The sequence below is a fragment of the Polyodon spathula genome, chromosome 24 (assembly GCF_017654505.1).
Source record: "Polyodon spathula isolate WHYD16114869_AA chromosome 24, ASM1765450v1, whole genome shotgun sequence".
Lineage (NCBI taxonomy): Eukaryota > Metazoa > Chordata > Actinopteri > Acipenseriformes > Polyodontidae > Polyodon > Polyodon spathula.
This window is the reverse complement of record NC_054557.1, coordinates 407,352-426,026: the sequence shown is the minus strand read 5'-3', so window position 1 is coordinate 426,026 and position 18,675 is coordinate 407,352.

Sequence of the window (18,675 nt, the reverse complement as noted above, 5' to 3'; positions counted from 1 at the left end):
TGAAAGTTTATTGTCTAACACTTCATTTCTAAGGATTTCAGATTCTCTATAAACGGATACCAGTATCTTTGAAACCACAAGGATCAAAATAGGATTTGGTTGCTGCACTCACAGTACAAGCTGACACTGGAGCACATACACCTTAAACACAAGGGTCTGGAGTTCTGCAGTTCAAGGAAGTCATCTTTTATGGCTGGAACACAGTTGCGTCGGGAATACTTTCTGAAAACTGGCACTGTAGGACATATTCCCTGAATATGATAATACATGAATGTGTATTAGAAATGTAACTGAAGACTTTGTTGCAGTTGTCTGTTGATTCAATCGAGAATTGAAAGCTTTCTTGCCAAGTTTAAGCCAATGTAGGATTGAAGACTTTGTTGCTGAGAGTAGAGTTTTGTAATGGACACTTAAACAGATTGAGTTTCCAAAATAGCAGACCAAAAGTCTAAGCTTTAAGGAACCACTGAGTATAATTCCAGTTGCATTTTCCTTTCATGAAACTAAATTAATTGTAACACATTTACATAGAATTGCACTGTTAATTATTTAGTTTTCAGACTTTGCGTGTGAAATACTTTGTCAAACTTGAAGTAACTAATCTACCTTACATTGTTTTATGAAGAATTTCTTTCAAAGTAAACTTGCCATATACTTAATCTGTATACCATTAATAAGCTTAATGTGATATATTCTAAGATTGTCTGCATCATTTCAGTTGAGGCTGTGTGCTTGGATGTGGCTGTGTGAGTGTGAGCAAGTTACTAAGTCACAGCCTGCTTGCTTGCTTGCTGGTGTGTGAGGAGACAGGTGGTGTCATATTTCAATTGACTGCTAGTCAAGTTAAGGCAGTGAGAGCTTTGGAATTATGTTTGTGCTTAGAGACTAAGATTTACTTTATGACTTTCCTGTTTATTATTTGTGTACTTAATAAAATACTACTATTGATTAGCCATTCCTTGTGTCTGCACGTGAATGTGGGTTCATAGTAAATCCTCGATCTGTGCAACAAGTCAATTTAAATATAGTTAGTAAGAGAACTAATTAACCCAGATAAACATTAAATTATCAATTATCGAATTGTTCCTATAGCACCCATCAAGTACCAGACATGTACATATTGAATAATGACACTTCAAAGGGTAATGGTTGTCATTCTCTTTCAGGGAACCAGGGTTATGGTAGTAATGTTCCCTTTCAATTGAATGATAACCATTACAGAATGAGAAGCTGTACCAAAGTTGTCATGGCTCTAGATTACCAACAGTACAGCCCAACGGCGATGGCCTCAGAGCCCACATGACGCCTAAGGGCATGTCTCCTGCAACACCCTAGAGCCCAGAGAGGATCTTGCTTGGTTTGTAACATCAAGGCGGTAAAATCGTGCTAATGTCTGACTACCTGTCCAGGTAGCAGCATTGCATGGCTCATCTAAGGAGGCACCATGAAGGAAAGCCCACAAAGTTGCCTGGCCCCTGGTAGAATGAGCCGTAATGTCCCCCAGTAAGGGGGAGTCCGTCTGTTCATACGCCAGGCGTATCGCATCTGCACCCAGTGCGCTAGACGTTGCTTCGATAGAGCCTGATCTCTAGAGCGGGACCCATAGCAGACAAACAGCTGGTTGGACTGTCTCCAGGACGCCGTCTTATCCAGATAACAGCGCAGAGCCCAAACTGGATATAGCGTGTGCTGTCTACGGTCCTCCTCTGACTCGTGCGGGGGAGGTCTGAAAGTTTCCAAAACCATTGGTTGGTTAATATGGAATGAGGATACCACCTTTGGCAAAAAGGATGGATTTGTTCTTAATGTTATCTGCGAGTCATTTCCCATAAAAGCCATGCATGTGTCATCGATGGACAGTGCATGAAGCTCACTTACTCGTCTGGCAGACCTAATGGTTATTAAAAATGCCACCTTCAATGAAACAGGGCGCAGTTCTGCTTACACCATGGGCTTGAATGGAGGACCCATAAGGGCCCGCAGTACCAGATCTAGATCCCACTTTGGGACCATACTTTTCATGGGAGGACGAAGCTTTAAGGAATTGCACTGCCAGGAAATGTGCCTCAGGGGACACAGAGTCAATTTTATCATGAACACTGATATTGCTGCCAAGTATACCTTCAAAGTGGACGCTGATTTTCCTGCATCAAACAGGTGTTGTAAGAAGGTTAATATTGTTTCAATAGGGCAGGTCACAGGATCAGGACCTTCAGCAAGGCACCAGTCTTGGAAAACTTTCCATTTATATGAGTACTGGGCTCTAGTGCTCCGCACCCTGTTTCTACTACGGCATCTGGCAAACCTTGTGCGAATAGACGGCTACGTTCAACAGCCAGACCCAGAGATGGAGTTGGGCTGGGTTTGGGTGCCATAATAACCCTTCTGCTTGGCTCAGGAGGTCTTTGTGTGGTGGGAGCATATAAGAGCCCCTGTGGCCAGGGTTGAGCTAGCGCGTCTACTCCCAGGGGGCCCCTGTCACTCTCCATGGAGAACCAAAGAGAGCAATGAGTGGACTCGGCTGTGTTTTGTGTGCGCACAAACTAAACAATCGTCCAGACAGTTCAGGATCCGAATACCTCGCAGCCTGAATGAAGCCAGTACTACATCCGTGCACTTTGAAAATGTGCAGGGCGTCAGCTAGAGGCCAAAGGGCAGCGCACAGAATTCATACGCATTGCCTTGAAAGATGAAGCGCAGATATTTTCTATGTGCGGGATGTATCGGGACATGAAAGTAGGCGTCTTGCAGGTCGATCGATGTGAACCAGTCGCCCTGTTGGACGGATATGCTGTGCTGTCAACATGTTGAACTTCCTCTGCTTGAGGATAGCACCCAGGAGTCCTGGGTGCAGCCTTGCCATGGGTCATTGCCATTGGTCTATCTGGTTGTGGAGGGGTTGGTGGCAACCGGTTCCCCTCAGGGGCAGTCTCCCTTGGACTTGGGAGAGGGCAGGTCTTTCTTAGGCCCTGGCCTCGGTCTCCAGCCAGAGAACCGGTTACCCCTGGATGGTGGTGGTCCCTTGTCGCCAGCTCTGCCTCTGCCTGCTTGTCTGCACCAATACCGTGACCGTCCCCAGTGGGGAATGTGCTTAGGCCTGCTTCTTGGGCTCCTGCAGTGTGTAGCAGAAACTCTGCTGTTCTGAAGGCTGAGGGTGCAGACGTGGGGTTGGTCCGGGAAAAGTGCACAAATTCTAGGAAGTCCTGGCACAAATGGAGGGCTTGCTGTGGTTGCACTTTTTCTGGAGGAAGCGGTTCCCCTTGCCCTCCTGTTCTGCTGGCAAGGGAACATCTGTGGCTGCAGCTGCACGCTGCATTAGCGCCCGGAAGGAGCCCTCCGCTGTGGCCTGCCCGATGGAAGTGGCTGGGTCTGAGATGTCTGATCTGGACGCTGTGAAAGACAACTCGTCTGGGCTAGGAGGCCTAGGTAGTGGGGATGGGGAACGAGACTGTGGAAGTTGGGACTGCCTGGTGGTAGGGTGCAATCTGCCCTGTGACTTTAGTAGGATCTCTAGCATGGTCTGCTGAGCCCTTACAGCCTCTGCTAGCTCCAGCAAGGCACCACACGGCCGAGCTTGGGTGCCTTCGAGGTGACTCAGACGGGGATCGTCTGCGCCTGTGTGGGGAAGGGGAGCGGTGCCTGCATGGTGACCGCCTGTCCCCTGGTGAGCATCCCTTCGAGCATTACCGCCTCGGTGGTGACCATCTCATCTCATCTCATCTGAAAGGTGGTGGGGAAGGGGAGGGTGGCCCAGGTGTGCGGGAGAGCGCTCTGGTCATTGTAGCATGTGGGGTCCTAGAGGACCTCTGCGAGGGCCTTGGACCACTGACCTCATTCTCCCTTGGCTCGGGGAGAGAGACTATGCTGGGGATAGGACTGCTGTCTTGCACTTAGTTTGTTTAGAGAACTTTCTGCACAGAGAGCAGTCCAGCTCTCCTGCCAGTGCTTTGGTCGCATGGTCTGGCCCTACATCTGACTCGGGACCGGTACTCGTCTTGCCTGAGCAACTTTGCCGCACACTGGTCGAACTGGTGGAAACCAGCGGAGGACCCAGTCAACTGCATGGCATCGTAGGCAGGGCTACTGCACTCGGTGCCGATAGTAGCATGGTTGGTGCCGGCTGTAGACGGCTCCTAAGCGATTCACCCGTGCCAAATCAGTTGGTGCTGGGATTGGTGCCAAGGAGAGCGCTGTCAGTACCGAGTGGTCTGTGCCGATGTGTAGTGCTGTCGGTGCCGGGCTGTAGACGGCCCCAAAGCTATTCACTGGCGCCGAATCAGTCAGTGCCGGGATTGGCATCGAGAAGAGCGCGGTCGGTGCCGATGGGTAGTGTGGTCGGTGCCGGGCTATAGACGGCTCCGAAGAGCTTCACCAGTGCCAAATCAATCGGTGCCAGGAACGGCACCAGGAGAGTGCTGTCGATGCTGAGTGGTCAGTGCCGGGATGTAAACGGCTCCGAAGCTAGTCAACCGGTGCCAAGTTAATTGGTGCAAGCGCAGGCTTGCTAGGAAAGCCCGAGGCTTGAGAGGGGTGCAAGGCCCGAGCTGTTTTTTTTTTTTTTTTTTTTTTTTTTGTGGTCGCTGTGGCCGTAAACCAGAACAACTCCTCACACGGTAAAAGGCCTTGTGCAGTGAAAAGAGAGTAATGGCCATTTACCAATCTCCCGAAGAGGGGTCGAAACCAGCTCTAGTCAGTAAACTGATGCGAGAATCAGGCAGTCGCACTCTCAAAAATGTTCGAAAGCGTGATTCTACCATGGATTAATTAAATTTGATGGTAAATAACCGACAAATCAGCCAAATTGGGACAAAGAAAGCACGAAGCAATCTGTGGCCTGTCTCATTGGAGTGAGAGAGTAAATGGCGATGTGCTACTGTGAGGACGTCCCCCTAAAGCAGGAGGTGGGAGGGACTTTACCTTCACAGCAGGGCCCTGATAGGGCAGCTTTTTTATATATGCTCAGTGATTGGTGGTCAGAGGGCTCTTCCCACTGAACACAGAACACAGTTCACAGAACACAGCACACAGAACACAGACCTTCACCTCTATCACCAACATCAACTCTAATCATTCTAAACTAACACCCATGAACACCTATGTTATTCCCATGTGTTTTGACAGGGAGAAATTTACCCCCCCCCCCCCTCGGCAACCCAATATTCCCCACACCAACAAATGCACTCCTCCACCAGCAGGACTTTCACTCTGCCAAATTTGATTCGGTAACCCATTTAATATTGAGTAAAAAAACTACTCCAACTGGGATTAAGTAATAGAGCAGTGGATTGGTTAGAACTGTTTAATAGATCGAACACAAGCTATTAAAGCTGATGCTATTACTTCCAATTTTGAAACTCTGATTACGGGGGTACCTCAGGGTTCTGTCCTTGGCCCAATCCTTTATTCTCTATTAATAATCTAGAAACTAACTTGGATGATACTAATAAGAACATAATAACATAATAACATAAAGTTTACAAATGAGAGGAGGCCATTCGGCCCATCTTGCTCGTTTGGTTGTTAGTAGCTTATTGATCCCAGAATCTCATCAAGCAACTTCTTGAAGGATCCCAGGGTGACAGCTTCAACAACATTACTGGGGAGTTGATTCCAGACCCTCACAATTCTCTGTGTAAAAAAGTGCCTCCTATTTTCTGTTCTGAATGCCCCTTTTTCTAATCTCCATTTGTGACCCCTGGTCCTTGTTTCTTTTTTCAGGCTGAAAAAGTCCCTTGGGTCGACACTGTCAATACCTTTTAGAATTTTGAATGCTTGAATTAGGTCGCCACATAGTCTTCTTTGTTCAAGACTGAACAGATTCAATTCTTTTAGCCTGTCTGCATATGACATGTCTTTTAAGCCCGGAATAATTCTGGTCGCCCTTCTTTGCACTCTTTCTAGAGCAGCAATATCTTTTTTATAGCGAGGTGACCAGAACTGCACACAATATTCAAGATGAGGTCTTACTAGTGCATTGTACAGTTTTAACATTACTTCCCTTGATTTAAATTCAACACTTTTCACAATGTATCCGAGCATCTTGTTGTTCTTTTTTATAGCTTCCCCACATTGTCTAGATGAAGACATTTCTGAGTCAACAAAAACTCCTAGGTCTTTTTCATAGATTCCTTCTCCAATTTCAGTATCTTGCATATGATATTTATAATGTACATTTTTATTTCCTGCGTGCAGTACCTTACACTTTTCTCTAACTAACATGCATCTCTATACTGATGATTCAATTCTATACTCAGCAGGACACTCCTTACAGGAGGTCGAAAGGGATCTACAGAATGCATTTGACATAGTACAAAAAAATTCTCACGATAGGTTGTTACTTAATGTATCTGAGACGCAAGCTATGTTAATCTGTTCTAATAAAAAGTAGTATAAAATTCCATCTTGGACTATTGTTACACTGAAAGGTGAGACAAAATAGAAAGTTCATTATTATAAATACTTAGGCATATGGATTGATGAGCATCTTACATTTAATCATCATATTGACACACTGATTTGAAAGATAAAACTTAAGGCTTTCTTTTTAGAAATAGGAAGATCTTTTCTCAGTCTAGCACTGCGATGGCGAACCTATGGCACGCCGAGTGAGCAGTTATCTGCTTATTTATTTATTTATTTTTTTGCACGCCCTCTGAGTGTTACTTTGGAAAGCCATCAGTTTGATTTGCAAGGACGGCCCCGCCCCCAGTAATTAAGCAGTGCTAACTGTAGCCGTTATTTCACGGTTGGTTGTTTATGCTGCTGAGCTGCTTTATTCAAGTACCCTATCAGAAAGCTGATCAAAAACAGTAAGTCTGTCCCATGGAGGATCAAATGTAATTGTGGTCAGCTATGGATGTGTCAGCGGGACACGCGGGGAGGAAGGGATCGTTAGCCTGATGCTTGTAGCATTTTACTGGCCGTCATCTCCTGAACTAAATGGAGAAATGGCCACAATCTTTCATACTTTACACTCTGGGTCAGGGGTCTGTGAGCCTTAAATAGGTCTAAATTACATAACCAAGCACGTTCTGCTTACGTCTTTTCTAAAAAGATGTACAACTTTTCGTACACGTGTGTTGTGTGATATTTAATTACTTTAAATTTAAAAGGAAGTTGATGTGGAAGTAAATAAGACAATTACTTCACAGAGTAATTTCAAAAGGTCCTTTATTATTTCACACACACACACACACAGTTACATACACAGATGCTATACTGCGAATAACGATATCCCTAACGGGAGGCAACCCAACAAGGTTACATACAAAGATTATATTAATCACAGATCAATACAATCCATGAGACGCAACTGAACTAATTCTTACCCTTCCAAGCGGATCGGGAGAGCCCTTCGACCCTGGTAAGAGAAAGCAGCTGTCTCCAAGAAATTACCGAGCAGGACTGCGCGCTAATCCTCACGGCTGACTCTCATCAGAGCAGGGGAGAACCCCGTCCTTTATAACTTACCAAGTTAGGCTTCTGCATGCGAGAGAGTAATTGGCCAGATCACTCCCTCGAGGCTCGGCCCTCTGAATAAACCATCCCTTTCCCTAGAACATTGACAAAAACAAGTTATATAAGATACGGGTTATTATAGGGCAAGGGCACAGATGAACTCGAACGCATTTCTAGAACACACTTTTTTTTTTTTTATTACATTCGGTCCTTCGGTCGAGATTCATCTGTGCACTGCCAAATACATTGTTCGCTGTGTAATTCTGCGAAGATAGATACATAAACATATTTGCCATACACATAAAAGAAATACAATTCCCAATAATAATAAGATGGGGTGGATTAATATATTTAATGTTCCTTTAGCCTTTGGTGACCATCCCTCAAATATGGACCACCACGCATCTTGTGCATTACGTTCAATAACTTTCCCTAACCCTAAGATGGTATTTTGTGCCATTATCGTTCTAATTTTTAATACAGTAGCATTGTGTTGATGTTGTTTTGCTAAGTCAACTAATTCAGACGATCGATTCAGCAATACTTGATGTTTTTGCAGGGAAATGTGAATTCCTGAATGCAGAACTTCCCACTGGATCCTGGTGAGAAGCTCTTGCTGAGAATGATTGGTTAACAAATAAGTATCATTTCCCCAATGCCAAAGATATATGTCTGATAAACACCCAGAATAAGGCACATAAGTAAGTTGTGGATGGGCATGCACCGTACTTACACATAATTTATGAGGGCCAACTTCGTGCAAAATTTCCCTCAACGGCTCACGTCTCCATTCACACAACCCCTGTCCGTCTGTAAAACACGGGTTAGTATATCCTGTCCTTAATAAGCAAACCATGCCTTGGTCTGTCTTGTCACAATCTAGTAAATCATATGTCTGATTAGTATGTGTATCCAACCACATGCCTGTAACCTGAAGATACCAGTGAGCTCCCCCAGCAATTATAGGATGCACATAGTACTTACATACAGGCGTCACTCTCGTTACATTATGCGTAACATATCTCCCTATACACATAGTTTTGTTACACATAGTAGACTCTTTTACCACATTCACCCATAACTCTGAAATATTCCAAAATTTTTTATATTCATGATTACTTTGTCGTAGAATCAATGATTGTACTTTGGTACGTTGATGAGATGCATATAACATTTGTAATGTACATTCTGTCCAGTTCATCCACTTGGTAATGTTCTGCCACTGTTGTAGAGTTACGTTAGTTATGTCTATGACCAGCTCGGATGCTACTCGGTCCCAGTACGCTTGATACACATGCATGAGCGCACCGTCGGGCATCCACTGTACAATTTTATCCAGGGCCATCCGAGTATTATAGCCCACATTTTGCAATTTATGTGCCGTTACTTGTCCGTCAATTGTGTTCATGAGTCCTAGTCCAGTCCCTGTTCCCCCCAGTAGGGTATCATACCAGGCACGTTTAGTACGCCAGGTACATTCAGGAAGTGGAGGAAACTTAATCGTAAAGTGCACATGAGTTGAGACTAGAGGATGTGCCATACGAGTACATGTATGTATGAGGGGTATTACATGAGCATTCATATTCTTTGGTCGATCAGGCATAACCCAGATGTCATACAAATATGTGGTGCGATTAGTTATCTTGGTAGCGTTCATTATCCATATCGTCTTATTAGGACATATTTGATCAGTAATGTTTTGTAAGCATGTAAGTGAGGTACGATTTGCCACACAGAGGGAAACGTGACTTGATACATTCACACAGGTACCTGCCGTCACCACACACGCCGGTCGATTGTCGACATTGCAATTTTTACAGCACCACAGTGTCCCAGTGACGTTGGCGAATGAACACTTTGTATTACCATTGCAGGTGAAGTTATCTTGGGTTCGGGTTTTGGTGTAGTTATTCCAGCTCAGCGTGACCCGATCCAGCTTTGTTAATTGATGTCCTGGAGACCAGGCCTGCAGCATCCCCACCACTGCCAATATCGCCTTCGTTCACCATACCCAGTGCTTCATGGTGAATCTGCAAACAAACATACACACTCACAACTCATTAGTTTTCTCTTATATAACATTTAGTAGCTGGGACATGTTCCCAGCCCTCTTCACCAGGTTTCATTATTGCTACCGTATTATCTTTTCCTACTGCAATCACATCTGCCGATTGTGGCGGTCCTTCCGCCTGTTGTACCCACACTTTAGCTCCATTAATGTCCGTGGACCCAAACCCTCCTATTCCTCTAGCTGTGTTAGTTAAGGGTTTATTTACTTACTTCTGTGACATCATTCATATTACATGGTTTTATCAGTAATTGTGCTATCTTGTCTCCTTTGTTTAGGACAATTGGGACCTCTGACGTGTTTTGCAATACCACCTGTAGAGGTCCTTGATAATTTCTGTCAATAATCCCTGCCATCACAATCACTCCTTTTAATGCTAACCCTGATCGAGGAAGAACATGTCCGTAAGTTCCCTCCGGACATTCCAATCCTAACCCTGTGTTTATTTTCACTACTTCATGTGGTATTAACGTACAAGTCTGCAAGCTTTTTAAATCAAGCCCTGCTGGTCCTGGGGTGCCTCGAATAGGAATTGACGCTTCTGGGTCTATCTTCCACATTTTAATGGGGCCCTGTTCACACTGTGTCATCTTCATCACGGGGTGCACTAAGCGTTGCAATGGAGTTTGCCCTGCTGCCACTGGTCGATTATTTAATATTTGAACTGCTAAAACCAATCGATCCTTCCATCCTCTCAGCGTATTGTCACTACTTAATTTTCTTAATTGCATTTTCAATAACCCATTCATACGTTCAATTAATCCCGCTGCCTGAGGATAATATGGGGTATGATATATCCATTCAATATGTTGGTCTGTTGCCCACGCATGTACTTTAACTCCTGCAAAGTGCGTACCATTATCTGACTGTATTTGCAATGGCGTCCCATAATAAGTCTCTACTAACTTCAAACATGCGAGTGTATTAAATTGATTAGCTCGTCTACACGGAAGGCACACCACAATTTCCGTAAACGTGTCTACTGCAGTACAAACATATTTACATCCTTTAGATTCTGGCAGGGGTCCAATAAAATCTATCTGCCAGATTTGGTTCGGTTCTTTCCCTCGTGCAATTTGACCTTGAATGATCTGTGGTAATCCCTGTTTTCGGAAATGCTGACAAGTATCACATTGTAACACAGCCGATTTTACTTCATCTATTGACAAATAAATTCCTCGCTGTCGTGCCCATTCACGTGTAGCTTGCACTCCCCAATGTCCCGATTTTATGTGTGCCCATTCAGCTACCTCAGGGCACTGTGTCGGTTTCTGTACTTCAATTGGCATATTATGTATAATAGAATCTACCGTTGCATTGTGAAGAGCTTCTGCAGAAATCGAATGGGTATGTGCGTCTACATGTGTAATTGTCACCTGCATAGTTTGGACCTTCTCCCATATTTTTTCCCACAGTTCTTTTCCCCACACTTCTTTAGTTTTTATTTTCCATCCCTGTTGTTGCCAAGTTGGCATCCATACACACAGCCCATTTGCTACAGACCAGGAATCAGTATAAATTCTGCACTCAGTAATTCCTTCCTGATCTAAAGCCAACACTACTGCCTGTAATTCTGCCCATTGACTGCTATGTCCTGTCCCTACCTTTTCTAAGATCTGTTCTGTTTCTGGATTGAACGCCGCTGCTTTCCATTTTCTTTGTCCAGCGATAAACTTTGCTGAACCATCGGTAAACCATGCATGTTTCTTTTGTTCTTTACTCAGTGCATCATAAGGACATCCCCATTTTACCGGTGATTCTACTAAGGATTTAACCTCTATAGTAAGCTCTCCTGTTTCGGGTATCTCTGCTATCTGTTCATGCAATACTGATACCCCCTTTGGTCCTGGCTTGGCTCGGTCTGCCACATACCATTTCCATTTAATAATACTGCTTTCCTGAGCCCCTCCTATTCTGTGCGTAGAAGGGTTGCTATTTACCCATGTTAAAATAGGTATTTTAGGTCTTAACATTACTTCTCGTCCCACTGTTAATTGCTCAGTATCCATAAGTGCCCAATAACAAGCTAAAAGTTGTCGTTCAAACAGAGTATATCTTGCTCCGGCTTCTGGTAGTTTCCGTGACCAAAACCCCAAAGGACGTCTTTTACCCTGTTGCTTTTGCCATAGTGACCAGTTGGCATACTGATTATCAGCAGACACCTGTAATTCTACTGGCCCCGATAATATCTTAGCTAAAGATACCGCCTGCTGTATAGCCTCTTGTGCTAACCGGAACGCTGTGTCCTGTTCTGGTCCCCATTCAAAGGTGTTCTTTTTACGCGTTACCTTATATAGAGGCTGTAGATTTGTCCTAAATGTGGTATGTGATGTCGCCAATATCCAAATAATCCTATAAACCTCTGCACGTCAGTTTTAGTCTGTGGTACGGCACATTCTAAGATTTTAGCTCGTGCTTTAGGTAGGATTTCTCTCTCTCCCTTGTTCCACTGTATTCCTAAAAACTTCACTACTGTTGCAGGTCCCTGTATCTTGGCGGGTTTTATTTCCCACCCCTTTTCCCTCATTACAGCAATTACCAAGTTTAAAGCCTCTTGCACCTGCCCTTCTGTCATCCCCTGTATCATTATATCATCGATGTAATGTGATATCAACAACCCAGGTGGTAAGGTTATTTCATCCAAATGTTCAGCCACTATTCGATGACATATCGTAGGACTATGTAAATATCCCTGTGGCAATCTAGTAAAAGTATACTGTCTTCCTTCCCACGTAAACGCAAATTGCTCTTGTCTATTTTCTGGTATTGGTATAGTAAAGAAAGCATTTGCTAAATCAATTACTTCATACCATGTGCCAGCATGCTGCTGCACCCGTTCAATAATACTAATAGTATCGGGTACTGCAGCAGTTAACGGGGGTGTATGTTTATTCAACTCACGATAATCTACTGTCATTCTCCATGTACCGTCAGATTTCTTTACTGGCCAAATCGGGTTATTTCATGCTGTAGTACAGGTTTTCAATACCCCTGCTGCCACATAGTCTTTAATTGTTTCAGTAATTTCTGTATGTCCACCAGGAATTCTGTATTGCTTCATCACAACTCGTTTAGTGGCTATTGGTATGGGAAATGGTTCCATTTTTACCTTTCCCACTAGTACAGGTCGTGCTTGTACACTATCTCCAAATTGAAATTTACCATCAGCTAAATGTAAAGTCATACCTCTTAATATATCCATACCTATAATCCATTCTTTTACTGGAGTAACCAACACTGAGTATTCCTTGGCAGGTAACTGCCCTATTTTTAGTCAAATTATTGTTTGTGTTGCTATGATGGGGCGCCCCCCCAGCCCCGTAACTGTCACTCTAGGTCCTTTAAATCTTGCTGGATTACCGTGTATTAAAGTGGCCTCCGCCCCCGTATCAATCAATGCCCCCACTTTTTGTACATTTTTACTTTTCCAATGTATTTCTAATGGTACATGTGGTCTAATATCATCATACAACCATAAAGCTCGAATTTGTTTGTTGGGGGCTTGGCCAGCATCCTAGTAGTGACCTTCGCTTTTCATTTGAGCTAATTCAGCAAGTGGGTAGAGACTTCCCTTTTTTTTCTTTCCTCCCTGTCTTTTTCCTCCTCACCATACGCTTACTTTCCTCATCTTCATCATCCTCATCGGATGCCGACTCCTCTTCCTCTGAGGTGGAGGATACCTCTTCCTTTCTCTTTTTATGCACATCGTGGTTTTGACAAAAACATTCAGCAGTAAAAAGTCTGACTTGTTTAAGTAACCCGTGTTGTTTACACATTTTAAACAAATCGTCTGTTGGTTTTCCGTCAATATTTTCCTTTGGCACCCCTGCTTGTATTAATTTAGACCACAAATCTTTTCAAGGGATTCTTTTACCACCTCCCCCGTTCCCCTGGTTCCCTTGATAGTTACCACGGAATGTCCACTGTGTATTCTCTTTCTTTTTTTCATGTGTGCTCTAGTCTCCTAAGTCACCCAGTTCTCTAATTTTAACTACCACCTTCCCTACCTCTGTGCCCACTTCTGATATTAATAAAGCCAGTATGGCTCCCTTATATGGTGGTGGCGCGTACACCAGCAGTCAAAGGGAACTCATCTACTTCATGCGCGTGTCCGGTATACACAGCTTCTCTCATAGTTAACTCCCGTAAGCGCTGTATGCATTCACTCAAAGTTCCCCATGAACCCCTCATTTCAGGCCAACTTTGCAATGTAGGATATTTTTCATTTGCTCCTTCTGATATTAAATTAAGGAGATTAGTATCACCATTATTTCCATCCATTCGGTTATGAAAACCTCTGCACCACTGTCTAATAATGAGATCTGTGCTCAAGTCCAAAAACTCAGAGTAATCACCGACATCTACACGTACATTTCCTGCTCCTGTATCGTATAACCGTAACAACCATTTATCAATTGGTTCACCTTGCTTTTGACGATATCGTTCTCTGATATCAAGTCGCTCTTGTTGTGTGTAATCCTCAGTAGACAATTGAGCAGTTATTATGTTGCCTTGTGGACCAGCAACTTGTCTGCGTCTAACAATAGGTTTAGCTTGCAAAGGGGGTGGTTTGGATTCAAGGTCTGGTTCATCATTTGGATCTGGGTCAGGATTATCCGGGTCCCAAATATAGTCCCGGTCATCCGTGTCCGAGCTCCAAATGTCACCATCCCATCGTTCCGGATCCCACCCTGCTACATTTGCACTAGCCAGGAACGCACGGATCTTTTTCTTACTCGGCGTTTTCTTTTTTTTAGCATTAACTTTAGCAATATACACCGCAGCCCTCTCTGCCATTCCTGTCGTTTGCTGTAATTTTCCTCGCAAAACATCACACTGTGCCTGTGCAAGGGATGCACGTCCCATTGCATCAGACAATTCTACTATTTGCCGTTCTTGCCTTTTTTTTACTTGTTCCAACTCCTCATCCTTAATGCGGTAAGCCGTATACACAATCCATAATCTACGTTGCAATGCTCGTATTGGATCTTTATTACCAACTGGTACTTTCTTTAGACATGTCGTTAATTGTTCAGGTTTTGCTTGTTTCAATAGTTTAAACGAAGATTCTGGCAGCCCTCCGCCCTTTCTTAATTCTTGTGCCCCATCACTATAAATGGTTTCATCCCATTCAGGCAGCACCTCAGGCTCAAGCTCCTTATTCTTGCGTTCAAACATTGTGATTATTTACGTCCAAACTTCCTTTTATGATCCTGCCGAGTACGCCAATAATGTTGTGTGAAATTTAATTACTTTAAATTTAAAAGGAAGTTGATGTGGAAGTAAATAAGACAATTACTTCACAGAGTAATTTCAAAAGGTCCTTTATTATTTCACACACACACACACACACACACACGCAGTTACATACACAGATGCTATACTGCGAATAACGATATCCCTAACGGGACATAACCCAACAAGGTTACATACAAAGATTATATTAATCACAGATCAATACAATCCATGAGACGCAACTGAACTAATTCTTACCCTTCCAAGCAGATCGGGAGAGCCCTTCGACCCTGGTAAGAGAAAGCAGCTGTCTCCAAGAAAATACCGAGCAGGACTGCGCGCTAATCCTCACTGCTGACTCTCATCAGAGCAGGGGAGAACCCCGTCCTTTATAACTTACCAAGTTAGGCTTCTGCATGCGAGAGAGTAATTGGCCAGATCACTCCCTCGAGGCTCGGCCCTCTGAATAAACCATTCCTTTCCCTAGAACATTCTGACAAAAACAAATTATATAAACGTGACAAAAACAAGTTATATAAGATACGGGTTATTATAGGGCAAGGGCACAGATGAACTCGAACGCATTTCTAGAACTTTGTAGAACACACTTTTTTTTTTATTATAACGTGTTAATGTGCAGTGCAAGGTCTTTTGCAGATGTCACTGGCGGGAACACATGTATTTGTGCATTCAACTTTAAAGCAAATGTCCCACGCTGTTTTGATTGTCAAACCTTTCCCTTGTCATAAATACCGAAAATATATTCCACTGTCGCATACTCGTATCTCAAACGATGCACTGTTTTTTTTTTTTTTTAATACTATTTTAATCTTAATTATGGGTCATACTGTGGTATGTTGTTACCCCACTTCATACAGTGGGGAAAAGCAGGTTGTAAATTCTCAAACAATCATCTCAAAATAAATGATGCCTCTGATATGTAGAGTACATTTGTGGATAGTCCTTTTTTTCAAGGTAGTTTGACACCACAGAAATCTTTTTCTGATAAGTATGTTATCTGCTACTCGTCTTTTAAATAGTTATTTTACAAAATGTAAAAGCAGTAGATATGTTTTATGTAAGTAAATATACAGTTGAAAAAATGATGGTGCACTGTTAATGGTTGTCACTGTGTGCAATTGCAAACAAAAAAACAAAACAATTATGGCCAGGGTTACTGGTGCAGCGCGTCAATTGAGCAAACATCTTATATTTATTGTATGATGTACTGTGATTGCTGCTTTTACTGCTGTTTAGCATTATAATTCTTAAACTTAATGCGTCATGAAATGTGATTTATGTATTTTACTGTAGTTTAGCAATATAATATTCAAACTATGTATTTATTGTATGCACTGTTATTCTTTGACAAGCTGTGAAGTGCTTTGAGATGATGTTCCACTATGAAAGAAAGGCGCTATATAAAATTAAGATTGATCTGACTTGAATAAGGATTAAAGAGTCATTGTCCAAAATATAGAGGGGCATATGCAAAAGTTGATGGGTCCCTGTGAGATGCACTGTCACCATTGCTTTTTATGTCTCTAAATTTACAAAACAGTATAATATAATCTGTGAGCAAAAATGGATTTAGGGACGGAAAGAATATGCATATTCATAATTATTCATTTTTTGTCTGAATTTAATCAGTCTTGCTGCCTCACTTTGCCTCCCACTGGTCTGCAGCGAAGTAGTCTTCCACTGCCTTCTACCACAACCACGCTCCCCAGCTGCAGTCTCCAGCAAGAACAGCATGTGAGTGTAGATTAGAACGTGCAGTGTATTTAGGGACAGGGAATGGGGAATGTAAGGGAATTGCTTAGAACAGATTGCGAGTTCTCAGGGACAAGAGGAAATTATGGGCGGTGAGGGGAGACCAGCATTAAGTGCCCAGTGAAGTATAAAGGGGAACAGGAGTGGGATGGGGTTGAAGAGAGAGAGAGTGTATGTTTGGTCTGGCAGTTATGTTGGGGATGGGGATGTGGATGGGCTGGGGGGAGGGGAGGTGGTGGGCAATATTAACTGTGGCCATTTTTTGTTAGGTATGGCACCCAGCAAATATCTGCAATAGTGGGATAGCTGTTCATGCTGAAAGCTGCTGTTGTATAGAGACCTCTTCTGTGGAGATAGTAAGACAACCTGTTTCAGCGTGCTTCTGAAGAAAAACATTCTCGTTAGTTAACTGAAAAGTGAAGTGAAGGTTAAGAAAATGAGCACAATCAAAAAAGCTAAACTTCAGACAGATAGTGGTAGATCCTTCCAGGAGGGTTGGACAGAAACATTTGGAATGGTTGACAGTAAAGAGAAAGTGCTGTGTGTTATTTGAAATGAAAGTGTTGTTTATCGAACCAAGTGTAAAACGCCATTTTGACACCAACCACAAAAACATTACAGATCTTAATGAGAGTGAAAGGAAAGAATTCCTTCAAAGGGTAGTGAGGAGGTATCAAAACCAGACTCTTGTTTTTAGTACTTATCTTAAAAAAACAAACCATTTGGTGGCTGCAAGCTTCAAATTATCTCATTGCATTGCAAAGCATGGCAAACCCTTGTCAGATGGTGAATATATCAAGAGTGCCATGCTGGCTAGTGCTGGTTCTTTATTTCATGACTTCCCTAACAAGGATAAAATTGTGCAGCACATCACAGATATGCCACTCAGTAGAAATACTGTCAAAGACAGAATCCTGCGCATGGCTGAAGATGTTAGCCAACAGCTCACCGCTGAGTTGCAAAAGTCCGAGTTTTATTCACTGTGTCTGGATGAAAGTACTGATGTCAGTAACCATGCAAGGTTAGCAGTAATTGTGCATTATGCAGCTGGTGAAAACATGCTGGAAGAATTAGTGAAACTGTTATCTCTGCCAGGGACGACAACAGGGAATGATATCTTTAATGCTGTCAGAGGGGCATTTTTGGCTGAAAATATCAGCTTGGAAAAAGTAGTTTCTGTTATAACTGATGGTGCTCCTAGCATGGTTGGTGCAACATCAGGTTTCATTCAGTACCTTGTGCAGGAGGCAAAACATCCAGTTATCCAGTTTCACTGTTTGATCCATCAGGAAGCTTTGTCAGCTAGAGATAGCAGCAAGAAACTGGATGACATCCTTAAGATAGTCACAAAGATTGTAAATTACATCATGGCTCAAGCTCTAAATTTCCACCAATTCCAGATGCTTCTTGATGAGGTTCAGTCACAGTACTCAACGTTATTGATGTATAATAATGTCAGGTGGCTAAGCCGAGGACGAGTGCTGGAGAGATTTGTGGCCTGTTGAGATGAAATAAGGCTGTTCATGGATGAAAAAGGGGAAAACTATCCACAACTCACTGATATTGTGTGGTAACACCCTTATGTTTTTCACTGACTTCACCAAACATTTTAATGACGTGAACCAAAAAATGCAGGGTTTTGGCAAAACAGCTGAAAGCATGTTTGGGGATATCAGGGCATTTGAAAAAAAGTTATTGAGAGAGACATTGACTGTGGACAGCTCAAATACTTCCCAAACCTGAAAACACATTTGCAGAAATCTGCAAACTTTGCACAGTCCCAGTAATCTGCAGGAAGTTTACCACCAGTTTTCCAAAATCGTGGGGGCTTCTAGGGAAGCATTTGCAGCCAGGTTTATTCAGTTCCGCAACATGGAGGCAACACTGTCTTTTGTGAGCAGTCCTGACACAGCCATGTTTGACCAGCTGAATATTTCCCAGTTGGAATGGCTGGGACTTGAAAGTTTGGAAATGGAATTGTTGGAATTTCAAGAAAGTGCAGTGTGGAAGAGAAAATTCACTGATCTGCATGTAACATTACAGCAGATTGAGTGTGACAGAGTAGATGGGGGGAAAAAGCAGAAAGTGCAGAAAATGAGATATTAAAAGTCTGGAATTCTTTGCCAAATTCTTTCAAAGCA